Here is a 14,231-nt window from a genome sequence, read left to right as displayed (position 1 = left end):
GTCCCCCCTTTGGTCAGCCCCGCCCCGCCATTTTAGCAGCCCCCCCAAAACCCGATACAAATGAGGATTCCTCGCAGGGAAAAGGTGCCAGCACAGAAAGCCCTGCCTGCCCACGGACACCCCAGGCTGTGCCACACACTGCACCTGAAAGCCAAAGCTCACAGGCTTTCTGTCCTGGGGCACAGGGCTGCTGTCCCAATGTTTCTTGCAAATCCCACCTTCCTGCCTTTGCCAAGTTAGGCAATATCAGCCTTTCCTTGGCTATGAGAAGTTTCCTTTATTTTTAAAAAAGCAGAATAATTCCAAGGACCGTCTGCTAAGCAGAAGCAGGTGGGTGACAGAAGGCAGTGGGGTGTAAGCCGTGCTGGTCCTCCAGCTTTTCCCTTTGCCTCTTCCTGACCTGGTTGCTGTTTGTCCTGCCAGGCCAGGGATCCTGAATCCCTCCAAGGGTCCTGGAATTGATGAACTAGAGGTGTAACTGAGGCTGGGCTTTACCCCAATTAAAGAGGAGGTGCTGAACCAGCCCAGCATACGGAACCTCTGCCCTCATAGAGCAACTGGGAACAACTAAGGGGTTTTACAGAAATGCCAGTAGGATAAAGGGTTTGGATGAGCTTTCCCAGCAGCCAGTGCCCTGCTGTGTCTGCCCACAGATCCGTTTTCTGTCTGTATTTCCTGCAGCCGACTCCAAGCAGAATGGGATGGTGTCTTAAAAGCTGGTGGGGTGGGAAAGGGGAAGATCTGTGTTAATTTACAATTCCACAAGATTATCCTTTCAGTCTGTTTTACTTTTGGAGTGTGAAGGACAAGGGGAAGTGGGGTGCAGTGGGGAACCAGTGGAATCTACCAGGCAACCAAAACTAAGCTGGACAATGCTTTTCTCTTTTTCCTTCTTTTCTTTTCCCCGTTCCTACAGAAACTATGTGAAGGATAATTTTAATGTGTGGGAGACGATAAGAGAGAGAGCAGTGGGAATGTTCTAAGAGCTTTTACACGTTTCTTTCACAGTCTGACTGCCCCTATTCAGAAAAAGTCCCAAGTATTAAAATACCAATGGACATCATGGAGCAGGAACCTTTCCTAAGTGATAGCAAACCTGCTGACAGTGAGTAGAACTAACCTCTCACATGCCTGCTTGACTCTGACTTGCACTACAAATATATATCTATATATTTAGAGTGATTTTTTTTTAATTTTTTAATCTTTCCTTTTACTTGAGAAGTACTTTTTCTTGTTCTATTCTTTTTCCTCTCTTTTTTAATTTCCAGGCCTCTGCTTTATGACAGATTTTGCTTTTGTGAGCTTTTTGTTTTGTTTTGGTTTTTTTTTCCTTTGCTGGTTACAAAATCAATGTTGTTCCTTCTGCTGCCTCCAGCTTAAGTGCTTTTCTCCCCTCCCCTCCCCTCCCCCTTGGTGTTAACCTGCTGATGGTGGGATTTATTTTTTTCCTCTGAGTCTGGTGTTCTGGATTTGCAGCGCTGTCCTGTCACTGTTTGTTTCCTTAGGTGCCAAGCAGTTGCAAAAAAAATCAGCACTTAACAGAGTAATTAATTATTTGTGTCATTAAGCTGCCCAGGCAGGGATCAGTTGGTCATTAACTTATTTCCCTTCTTAGATGATTTGCTTTTGTGCTCTTCTCTTGGTTTTAATTTCTCATGTTAATATCCATAAATGCTGATTGTAATCTTTATTTTCAGTCATTCCCACTTTACATTTTCCTCTTTTAAGTGAGGAATCACAGCTGACCTTGGCTTTTTTGCCTTTGAGCTGACTTTTTAATATACTAAGGGTGTCCTATACTGTTTTGTTGTGAGTTGGGAGGGGAGAAATACAAATCAGAGCAATAAATTAGTGCTGCTGCCAGACTGGTAATTCCTGGGAGTAGGACCTAAACCCCTAGGTGATAAATCCTTAAATTATCCTTCGGGTTTAAGAGCTGGGACCCAAGTCCCTTTCCTTTTGGTGGCATAGAGAGGCCTTGGGCAACACGGAGCATTGCTCTGTGGGTTTTAGATACAGAAGTATCTAAAAGTTCTACCTCTTATTTCTAGATGCCAGGCTTTCTGTAAAAGATGTATTGTACCATATATAATGTGATTTTTACAAAAAACCAAACCCACCACACCACAATCTCCAGGACGTGGCACAGGGCTGGATCGGTTCCATTAACACCTTCTGCTCCGAAGCATCTGGCTGCTTTAGGGTTATGTTGGTTTTATGGGTTTTATTTTTTATGAGTAATCTTTGCTGTGAAGGAGACGGGATGTGATCCGCATCCTCCTGCATCCCACACCATCATCTGTGGAATTTACCCGAAATCTTGGCTACTCAGCTTCTCGGCCCCAGACCCGGCAATGCAGCAGGACCAAGCAGAAAACGTTTCAAATATTATTAAAGTGATTTTTTTTCCCAGTAATATAAACCATGAAATTCCTTATAACATTATAGTATTTTACAGTTTTATGAAGCTTTCTATTGTGACTTTTATGGAATCAAAAGATGAAATGATGAGATACTTTAGCATTTATATTTTTCAAAATGAAATGTATACTGAAAATAAAGTAGCTTTATGCATTTATGGGAGAGTTCATGTCCATTTTCGCTCCTTATGTGTCGAGTCTTGTCTGACCGAATTGAGATCTGAGGATCACTGTGGTGGTATGGGGGAGTGGCTGGCAATTTGGAAGCAGGCGTCATTGGTTCGCCTGGATTGCCAAGGAGCAGCACGGAGATGAGCCCACTGGTGCCAGGGGTGCCACCTCCTTCAGGAAGCAGGCGGTGGGTGCAGGGGAGATGCAGCAGGTGGAGACCATGGAGAGGAAGGTCCTGGTGGAGACCATGGAGAGGAAGGTCCTGGTGGAGCCCAGGAGCACAGGCAGAGGCGCCTGGCTGTAGCTGCTGCCGTACTCGTCCAGATACCTGCGGCAGGGGCGGGACGAGGAGACCCGGCACCCCGGGATCGGGAGCAGGAGCTGCGGGATTTAGGGGCGTTGGGGCTGCCCGGGGATGGGAGCCCTCTCCGGCTACCGGGAACGGCGAGTCCGCACTGCAGGACTTGACCGACAGGGCCGAGGACTGCGGGAGGGACAAGTGGTTATGGCCACCCACGACACACTCTCTCACCCCAGCCGTGGTTTGGGGTACATCCCCCGCTTTTGGGTCGCGCCCCGGGGCTGCAGTCCCGGCCGTGCCCACCGGGGTCACCGCTCTCCCGTGTCAAGGCACAGCCCCGGCTCCCCCGGCCCGAGCGGGACCGTGTCCCGTTCCCTGGGGGTTCCCAGCCCCAATCCCACCTCGGGGGGAGAGGCGGCACCGGCCAGGACCCGCAGCGGGCACGGGCGGGGCCCGGGAACGAGCCCCGGGAACAAACCCCCGAGCACGGACCCCCGGGAACGAGCCCCTGGACTTAAGAGTAAGGGGTTTGAAATCCTCAAAAGCTCAGTGATGACAGAACAGTGTCACTGCCTTTATCAGCTCATCTCTAAATTCAACATGGCACAAGAAGCTGTGCAGAAATACCCATCTCAACAAAGATCTCCCAGAGCAGTTCGAATCCAAGGGTGCTTCACTTCAGCTGTGCACAAGCACCACTCCTGCTCACCTCCGTGCTGTGTTTGACAGAGTCTGACAGAACATTCCTTTGGGGAACCTGCTGGTTCCTGCTCACGAGGAGGCTGATACATCAGACTTACTGCCTGAGGTACAAAACACTCTCCAGAGTAATCACCCCAACAACTGTATCAGATAGAAACACATCCTTAGAAATAACAATTGCAATGCCAGGGTTTCATGTTTTAAACTCTCTGTCTCTCCCTCCAGAGTTCTCCTGGGAATGTAGGGATGGTGTTTAAGAGCATCCTAAGGAGAACTGACAGTCACTGTTCCACACTTTCCAGGATAGCAACACTGCCAAACTGAGCTTGTAACATAGACCCTCTCAGGATAATTTGTAGATCTCATTAAATGCTAATTCTTCATGAGAAGAATCAGGACAGGGAGGCTGATTTAACACCTAGAGGGATTCGTGGGCTACAATGAGGACACTGACCACAAGCCTGGTGCTCCTGAAAAGAGCAGGTATTGACCTGACAAGTGCCTCAGATCGATCTGTGACAAGAAGTGGGAGGTGGAGTTGGTACCAGAGTCGCTGTCCCTTCACACACAGTTAGTCAGTGGCCTGCAGAAAAGAAGGGGGTTCCTGCCTGCTGCTCTGCCCTGTCACTGCCCCGTTCCCTGGGAAAGTGCAGCTCTTGTCACTGCAGTGTAAAGGTGGGGAAAAGGCAGCGAGAGAAAGGCAGCCCAGCTTGGGGGGTGACCCTCCCTTCCTTCAGCTGCTGGGAAACGTGGCCGGGGGTCCCTCAGAGGCACTCCAGCTGAGGAGCTGCACCACTGCCAGAGGGACTTGGCAGTAACGGGGCAAGGGCAGCTCCTAAAATGCCCAGCTGGAGGAACGAGCCGCCCAGGCCTCCGCACCAAGCCCTGTGCAGGGCACTTGGGCTGCTGGGGAATGGCCCAGCAGGGAGGTTCTGCTCCTGCCAGCCCAGCTGTTGCTGCCAACCGTATAGGAGGGGAGGTATTTTGTCAGGACAGTCGCTCATGGAACGGGTTGCCTGGGGAGGTTGTGGTATCCCCATCCGTGGAATGTTTCAAAACATGACTGGATCCCTCCCTGAGCAGCCCGGTGCGATCCCATTGGTGACTGTGGCCTGAGCAGGAGGTCAGACTTAGAGACCTTGAACTGTCTCTTGTGACCCAGATTCCTCTACAGTCCTGCAGCAGTTCTGGCTTCCTACAGTCCATGAGACCTGTTGGTTCCACAGTCTGCAGAGAAGCTCCTTTGCCCAGCAGGCAGTCCTGGAATGCCCAGCCATCCATGGCAGAGATTCCCAGAGCTGCCACATGCCCCAGCTGTCCCTGAGCCCCAGCTTTGGCCTCAGCACTGAAACGCTGCCAGGACCTGTCCCTGCTGTGCAGGTCCGTGGGGCTGCAGGACACGGTGTCACACAGCACACACGGCCACTGGGTCCTGCCAGCTCCTCCAGCCTGTGCTTCCTGATTGCCGGGGATTTTAGGGGCCACCTGTCTCCAGGGATGGGCAGGGAAACAGAGATTTCCTGTGACAGGGAGCAAGATTTCCTGTGACAGGGCCTTGCCAAGGCAAGCAAATCGCCTGGGCTTCAGGTGCCTGTGTGCAATTCCATCTCCAGGCTGTCTCCCCCAGCAGCAGGTTCCTGTCCCCAGTTCCCGATCTCCCTCAGCTGAGCGGGCGGGGCGGGGCCGCAGGGCCAGGCGGGCTGGGATTGGGCGGCGGCGCTCGAGCGCTGATTGGGCAGCGCTGGCGGCCCGCGGTATAAAGGGCCGGCGGGGCGGATGCGGTCGGTTGTGTGTGAGGGCTGAGGGCGGTGCCCCGCTGCTGCCCGGGCTGCGGAGGGGAGAGCGCCTTGGCCGCTGGGTTATGGAGCGGGGGAGCCGGGGGGCGTTTAGGGGCGCCTTGTGCTGGGCAGCGGGGGCCGGGTAAGCCCCTTCCCTGCCGGGTGACCCCGGGGGAGCCGTGGCAGGGCTGCGGGGCTGGTTGTCTGAAAAAGGTGGAAGCTCTGTTGGCCTCTGTTGACACCTGCACCAAAGGAGATGCAAATTTTCCCCCTCTTGGTTGCAGGCTTCACAAAGCTTCACAAGCTTCCTTTCCCAGGAAAGGAAGTTTTAGATTCCAACTCACCTTTATGCTAAAGGTTTCCTTGTTCTCTCAGCAGGATGTCGAGTGCCACCGTGTCCCTGAGGTTCCCCTTTCTGCTGTTGGGAGAGCACAAGGTGGATGGAGAGGATCCCCAGCCATCTGCAGGCAAAAGGGACTCGCACAACTGCAGTTTTCCTACAGCCCTCATGAGGGGGACTTTGAGGGTACCAGGGGTAATGTGCCAGCTCTCCTGCTGGAGTTTTCATCTTCTGCTATATTTGAACATAAAGAGTAAAACAAAAGTCAGGTGTGTTCTGGAGTATGTTACACTCGTGCAAAGCTCCTTCCCTCTGTTTATTTTCTGTTCTGGAAAGCACAGTCTGGGGTTCCTGGGCACTCCCTATTAAATGATTCCATGAAAATAATTTTGTACTGAAAGGAGAAAGGAGCTGTCTGTGGGAGGTCAGATGTCCCTGAAAAACCTTGATGTTTTTTCACTCAGTAAGCTCTTAAAATATCTCAAAGTGGGTAGGAATGCCTGGCTTCTAAAACTCACCAGCTGAGTCTTAGAGGCTTCTTTGAAGAGCTGAGTTCAGGCAGCAGAATTGCCCCCCCAGGAGGGACTCTGTGCCTGCTCTCCCGTGGCTCCAAGGGATCTCTGGCCCTTCACGCCGGCACCGAGATTTTCTCGGGAAGGGCCTCAGATCCCCGGACCAGTCTGGGACACAGGCAAGATCCCCCTGCATTTTAGGACCAAATTGGGCCCCCCTGGAGGGACAGTGCTGTTGGTACCCCCCGGGTTGGGGCACCCCGAGGACTCCAGCGCGCACCGAAAGGATTATTCGGGGAGATCCTCGGGGTGCCCGGCCCTGGGGAGCTCAAAGCAAGGTCCCTGCCATGGATTCAGGCATTGCTGAGAGTATCCCAGGGGTAGCTGTCCCTGCTAGACATGGAGCTCTCTAATGGACTGTAATTGGGTTCTAAAAGTGGTGCTCCAAGTGCCAAAGCAGTGTGGGATTGGGATTAAGAAAGGAGCAGTGATGGTCCAATTGGCTGTTTTCTCGGGAATGTAATGGTAAGAGCTGCAGGAGTGCCAGGTGTGTGTTCCAGTCCCCAGCATTTGGTTTGCACATGTCCTGGTCAGACACAGGTCCAACTTCCCCAGTCCTTAACACAACAAAGAGGGAATGAAGGACTGGCAGTGTTAAGGTGATTGGTGTGACAGGGGTTAAACTGGGAAAACATTAGGGAATTCCTTGGTTGGTCTATTTGCCAGACTCACCCAAACCTGTGTTAGGAAGAGATGGACTGGAAAAGTTGAGGCAGCAATGAAATGGAAAACTGGGGATAATGAAACTGTAATTGCTGCAACTAAATGTGTCCAAGCAGCAGCTCTTGTTGTGCAGGGAATAACTCCTGTCAGCAGCAAGGTCCCGACTGAAGTGGCAGCTGCAGTTGTTCCTGTGGTGTGGGCCAGTGGAACTGCAGGAGAGTGGGAGAGGGCAGAACCTGTGGGTATTACCCCTGATGTGGGATCTATATGGGTAAGGCAAACCCAGTATTCTTTAAAATCAGAATGCCAGCTTGGATTGGTTGCAGTAACAGCTAAATTGGCTCATCCTGGTTTGCTTGTAGGACGTGAATGCAAGAACCTGCCAAGTAAACCAGTGGCCAAGATGATTGATCAGTGCAGGACCTGAGAGAACCCCTGTAAGTGACAACCTCGAGTAGTTTCCAGTACTGGATTGAAAAGATGGCCTTTGCTGCATCTGCTTGAGCAAGGAAAGCCAAGAAACCTTTGCTTTGGCAGGAGAAAATCCAGAAAGCGGGAAGGAAGAAAAGAAGCCCCCTGACTCCTCCTGAGCCCCAGACAGCCCATGAACTGCCTTGCTGGGAATGGTAGGATGGGGTGGACTCTGGATTGCTCCCTCTGGATGTGTGGTAAGACTGTTCTGCCAACTTTTCCGACAGCCTGTAAGCATTTGCTGCCTTGGTTAGATGGTGCAAGGGCAGCCTTTAAGCAGCTAAAGCATTCCCTGAGGAGAGCTCTGGGTCTGCCAGATGTCTCAGAACTGTTGGAATCATCTTTGGTGGGGAGGGCAAACAAAGGCCAAGGTGTGCAGTGACCCCCCTGAGAAGGGACTTTGAGTTAATGGCATCCCTGCAAAGTGAACTTTGTGGGCTGTTCCCCCTGTAGGGCAGGTGATAGTCCCAGCTACAGTGATGGGAAAAATAGTTAAAAGAGAGCCCCAAAAGCTGGAAATCCTCTTGGAGGCTCTTGGCAAACAGAGTTTTCTGAGTTCCCCCTGAAAGAAGAACAGTGATAGTTTTGAGTGGTGGTAGATCCTTTGAATAGATAGCCTTGAGTGTGTCCTTGTTGCACCAGTAGGCCTTGTCCAACTCCCCATCTTCCAGGAGATACACATATTAAAGTTTAAAATGATCCTTTTCCTAATCCTTTGTTGTCTTGAGGCTCTCCCCTGCAGGAACTCCAGGAACTCCTGGTGCCACCTGGGCCGATGGATTGGACGCCCCAGCCCCTCCGTTCCTGCCCAGCCACTGGGTCCGTGTCCAGTGGTGGCACTGCCAGCCCTGCAGGTGAAGTGGGAAGGGCCTTTCCAGGTCTTGTGGGTCACATTGATAGAAGCTAAATTTGCAGAAAAAGGACCTGGGGTCTGTTATTCTTGACTTCAGAAAGCTCCTTTTGGTTGGTGAGCAGGACAAAGTGGATCCTTCAGAGTTCCCATCCGTGTTTGTGTCTCAGCCTGTGTTAGGATTCAGGGCTGTAGCTGTTGTTGTCACTGAGGAGTCAAACTCTGCTTTAAATAATGAGACACTGGCCTGATGGCCAAGTGTGAGGAAAAAAGGGGGAATGATATCTGAGTGTTGAGATGTAACAAGATCTGATCCTTTTTGCAGTGGGATGTAGCCTGGAAACTGCAGAGAGCTGAGCCAAGGGATTGAAAGGGACCAAGCAAGGGAGGTGAAGAAAGAAGGAAGAAGGGAAGTGAGGCATGAGCCAAGCAGCAGCAAGTTGCTGTGTAAGCAGGTGAGTTGTGTTGAGGTTCCTAAGGCAGGCACTGAGGACTTTGAGGGCTCCAGACAGAGCAGACCTGGGAAGGCCCTCAGTGACGCCCCTCTGAGACCTTCGAAGTGTAGGCGTGTATGGTAATGAGTGTTTGAAAATGTCCTGACTGTGGAACAGGAATGCAGGGAAGGAAAATGAATCCTCCTGTAATGCTGACCCCTCCCATCATCTGCAGTGGAGATAGCTCTGTGTGCCCTTTGGGAACTGATTGCCAGGACAACTGGTGGGCTGGAATGATTCAAGAGCATAGGAATACAAGATTGCCTGGCTTCTGAAACTCACCAGTTGTGTCTCAGAGGTTCTTGTAAGAAATTTTAGACAATACCTGAACTTCTAGTGTGTACTTCTGAGTTCAGTTGGAAAGAGATTGTCCAGGGAACAAGTATCTTTCTCATTCCAAGAAGTTGCACTTGATGAACTTCCCCTCTGAGCTGATGCCCTTGGCAGGAGAAGTGCTCAGCAAGGAGGCTCTTTGCTCCTAGGCAGGAAGAAAGGCCAGTGCCCTTCCTCCCCAAGGCCCAGCCCAGCAGGGCTGGCAGGAGCTGCTGGTGTGGCTGCTCTTTGGGTTCTCAGCTGTGGCTGTGGGGTGGTGACATCGTGTTCCTGCCTGTGCTCCAGGGCAGCCAAAAGCCCCAGCCCAGCCCCTGGGCCTTTTTGGGAGCCTGAGCTATTGTAGTACTGGGGATGGGGGTTTGGGTTTTTGTTTCCCTAAAAGTAGAACCATTGGGGGGGATCTCTTATCTCACAGTTGTTGTTGTTTTGATATCTTAATTAATTACAACTTGAGAAGAAAACCTTGTGTAACTTAGGAACTGACTTGCACTGGTTACACTGAAAGTGCCAAGGAGTTGTAGTGTCCACTGGATTGTTTGTATTGAAGCAGTTTGGTGTTTACAGAGGGATAATAACTCCTGTCAGCAGCAAGGTCCTGACTGAAGTGGCAGCTGCAGTTGTTCCTGTGGTGTGGGCCAGTGGAATTCCAAGAAATGGACAAGGACAGAAGCTGTAAGAATTACCCCTAAGCCAGAGTCTCTCCTGGTAAGGCAAACCCAGTATCCTTTAAAATTAGGAAGCCAAACTGGATTGGTTGCAGTAACAGTTAAATTTGCTGATCATGGTTTGATAGTAGAATGTGAATGGAAGGACCTGTAAAGAAAGGAAAAGGGAAAGATGATGGATTGCTGGGAGCAGGGGCTGGCAGACAGTGGGATGGATGTTTGGTTGTGTTTGGGAATGAGCAGCTTGACCTGCCCAGGGTTGTCTGTGCTGGGGGTGGGTTTGGGTCCTGTGTGGCCACAGGTCTGTGCAGCAGCTGGAGCCTGGGCAGGTCTGGGGGCTGTGGTGTGCCAGGCTGCTGAGTTTGTTTTGCCTGTTTCCTTGGAGTGTCCCAGTGTCCCTGCTTGGCTGTTTGTTGCCCTGCAGGCAGAAGAGCCCAGGCCTGAGCTGGCTGAGTGTTGGTGTGAGCCAGAGTGGGTGTCCCTGCCCTGGGGCCAGTCCCCAGAGCTGCCTTTGGCATCCCCTGCTGAAGGGTGGGAGCTGCCCAGAGCCAGCAGCATCCAGCTGGAGGATCCAGGAGGATGCAGCTCTGCTTTGCTGGGAGGTAAGAGGTGGGGTGCAGGAGCTGGCAGGGGTGTTTTGCAGGCAGAGGGAGGGCAGGAGCAGGAGAATTGCAGGTGCAGCAGCTGGGTCAGTGCTGGATGGAGTCGGGGCTGGGAAAGGGCCCTGAGTGTCAGGGCAGGGGAGAGCCCAGGGTGGCCCTGGGAGCCCTGGGGCTGTGAACAAGTGCAGTGGGCAAAGGAATGGGCACTGGAGAGCTGGGCAAACAGCTGGAGGAGTTGCAAGGGGAACCAGGAGACTGGAATGCAGGAGCAGCAGCTCCCTGTGTGTGTGTGTAGAACCAGGTGTACTGCAGCCCTGAGTGAGGTGGGAAATGAACCTCAGGAGGCTGGGAACAAGTCCCACACACTGGTTAAAGTGGGATGGAGTCTTGCCAAGTGTCTGAAAAGCTTTTCTTCAGTGTTGCTTTATCAGTTGAAAACTGAAGTGATTGTCGAGGTGTTGGCAGTTGTTTTCCTGTGTCTTTGGTGAGGTGTTGACTCAGTACCTTTCTTGGAGCTGCTGTTGGATGAAGAGGTGCCCCCAATTGACCTGTAAGGTCCTTGTTTTTCTTCCCTGCTTCTCCCAGCTTGTCCAGGAGATGGAATTCCAGTGCTACAGTCTGGGTGGGTCATGGTGCTCCCAAAAGGAGCCTTTGTGCCTTCAGGACAAGTTTTGGTGCCACTGGAGCTGCTGGGAGAAGCATAGGGTTGGCAGTGAGAGGCCTGGAATGATGTTGCTGTGGCACAGAAGAAATGAGCAGTGATGGTACAATTCACTATTTTCTCTTGAATGTAATGGTAAGAGCTGCAGGAGTGCCAGGTGTGTGTTCCAGTCCCCAGCATTTGGTTTGCACTTGTCCTGGTCAGACACAGGTCCAACTTCCTCAGTCCTTAACCCAGTAGAGGGAGAATTAAGGACTGGCAGTGTTAAGGTGATTGGTGTGACAGGGGTTAAACTGGGAAAACATTGGGGAATTCCTGAGTTTGTCTGTTTGCCAAACTCACCCAAACCTGTGCTAGGAAGAGATTGAGTGGAAAAGTTGAGGCAGAAATGAAATGGAAAACTGGGGATATTGAAACTGTAATTGCTGAAACTAAATGTGTCCAAGCAGCAGCTCTTGTTGTGCAGGGAATAACTCCTGTCAGCAGCAAGGTCCTGACTGAAGTGGCAGCTGCAGTTGTTCCTGTTGTGTGGGCCAGTGGAATTGCAGGAGAGTGGAAGAGGGCAGAACCTGTAGGTATTACTCCTAATGTGGGATCTATATGGGTAAGGCAAACCCAGTATCCTTTAAAATCAGAATGCCAGACTGGATTGGTTGCAGTAACAGCTAAATTTGCTCATCCTGGTTTGTTTGTAGGATGTGAATGCAAGAACCTGCCAAGAAACCAATGGCCAGGATGATTGATCAGTGCAGGACCTGAGAAAACCACCTTAAATGACAACCTCGAGCAGTTTCCAGTATTGGATTGCAAAGATGGCCTTTGCTGCATCTGCTTGAGCAAGGAAAGCCAAGAAGCCTTTGCTTTTGAAGGAGAAAAACCTGAAAAGCAGGAAGGAAGAAAAGAAGCCCCCTGACTCCTCCCTGAGCCCCAGACAGCCCATGAACTGCCTTGCTGGGAATGGTGGGACAGGCTGGACTCTGGATTGCTCTCTCTGGATGTGTGGTAAGACTTTTATACCAGCTTTTAAGAACAGCCTGTAAGCATTTTCTGCCTTGGCTAGATGGTGCAAGGGCAGCCTTTAAGCAGCTGAAGCATTCCCTGAGGAGAGCTCTGGGTCTGCCAGATGTCTCAGAACTGTTGGAAGCATCTTTGGTGGGGAGGGCAAACAAAGGCCAAGGTGTGCCGTGACCCCCCTGAGAAGGGACTTTGAGTTAATGGCATCCCTGCGAGTGAACTTTGTGGGCTGTTCCCCCTGTAGGGCAGGTGATAGTCCCAGCTACAGTGATGGGAAAAATGGTTAAAAGAGAGCCCAAAAAGCTGGAAATCCTCCAGGAGGCTCTTGGCAAACAGAGTTTTCTGAGTTTGCCCTGACAGAAGGACAGTGATAGCTTTTGAGTGGTGGTAGATCCTTTGAATAGATAGCCTTGAGTGTGTCCTTGTTGCACCAGTAGGCCTTGTCCAACTCCCCATCTTCCAGGAGATACACATATTAAAGTTTAAAATGATCCTTTTCCTAATCCTTTGTTGTCTTGAGGCTCTCCCCTGCAGGAACTCCAGGAACTCCTGGTGCCACCTGGGCCGATGGATTGGACGCCCCAGCCCCTCCGTTCCTGCCCAGCCCCTGGGTCCGTGTCCAGTGGTGGCACTGCCAGCCCTGCAGGTGAAGTGGGAAGGGCCTTTCCAGGTCTTGTGGGTCACATTTATAGCAGCTGAAGTTGCAGAAAAAGGACCTGGGGTCTGTTATTCTTGAGTTCGGAAAGCTCCTTTTGATTGGTGAGCAGAACAAAGTGGATCCTTAGGGTAAAGTGGGAATGATATGTGCATGTTGAGATGTAACAAGAGCTGATCCTTTTTGCAGTGGGATGTAGCCTGGAAACTGCAGAGAGCTGAGCCAAGGGATTGAAAGGGACCAAGCAAGGGAGGTGAAGAAAGAAGGAAGAAGGAAGTGAGGCAGCAGGCAAGCAGCACCAAGTTGTTGTGTCAGCAGGTGAGTTGTGTTGAGGTTCCTAAGGCAGGCACTGAGGACTTTGAGGGCTCCAGACAGAGCAGACCTGGGAAGACCCTCAGTGAAGCCCCTTGGAAACCTTCTAAGGGTAGGTGTGTGTGGTAATAAGTGTTGGAAAATGTCCTGACTGTGGAACAGGAATGCAGGGAAGGAAAATGAACCCTCCTGTAATGCTGATCCCTCCCATCAGCTGCAGTAGAGATAGCTGTGTGTGCCCTTTGGGAGCTGATTGCCAGGACCCCCGTGGGGCTGGGATCATGGCAGGGTGTTGTAAGCAAGGAATGCCTGGCTTGTAAAACTCACCAGCTGAGTCTCAGAGGCTTCTTTGAAGAGCTGAATTCAGGCAGGAAAATTGGCCCCCCAGGAGGGACTCTGCCTGCTCTCCCGTGGCTCCAAGGGATCTCTGGCCCTTCACGCCGGCACCGAGATTTTCTCGGGAAGGGCCTCAGATCCCCGGACCAGTCTGGGACACAGGCAAGATCCCCCTGCCTTTAGAAATGAGGCCTTCTTGTGGCTTCCCCCCTGTACCCGTTGGGGGGTTCCAAAGAAGGCCTCTTGAAATGCCTTTTGGGCTGTCCATGGCAAGCTTGAGACCAAATTGGCCCCCTGGAGGGACAGTGCTGTTGGTACCCCCAGGGTTGGGGCACCCCGAGGACTCCAGCGCGCACCGAAAGGATTATTCGGGGAGATCCTCGGGGTGCCCGGCCCTGGGGAGCTCAAAGCAAGGTCCCTGCCATGGATTCAGGCATTGCTGAGAGTATCCCAGGGGTAGCTGTCCCTGCTAGACATGGAGCTCTCTAATGGACTGTAATTGGGTTCTAAAAGTGGTGCTCGAAGTGCCAAAGCAGTGTGGGATTGGGATTAAGAAATGAGCAGTGATGGTCCAATTGGCTGTTTTCTCTTGAATGTAATGGTAAGAGCTGCAGGAGTGCCAGGTGTGTGTTCCAGTCCCCAGCATTTGGTTTGCACTTGTCCTGGTCAGACACAGGTCCAACTTCCTCAGGCCTTAACATAATAGAGGGAGAATGAAGGACTGGCAGTGTTAAGGTGATTGGTGTGACAGGGGTTAAACTGGGAAAACATTGGGGAATTCCTGAGTTTGTCTGTTTGCCAAACTCACCCAAACCTCTGCTAGGAAGAGATGGACTGGAAAAGTTGAGGCAGAAATGAAATGGAAAACTGGGGATATTGAAACTGTAATTG

This window comes from Pseudopipra pipra, unplaced genomic scaffold (genome assembly GCF_036250125.1).
Source record: "Pseudopipra pipra isolate bDixPip1 unplaced genomic scaffold, bDixPip1.hap1 HAP1_SCAFFOLD_405, whole genome shotgun sequence".
NCBI lineage: Eukaryota > Metazoa > Chordata > Aves > Passeriformes > Pipridae > Pseudopipra > Pseudopipra pipra.
Note: the sequence above shows the minus strand (reverse complement) of the source record.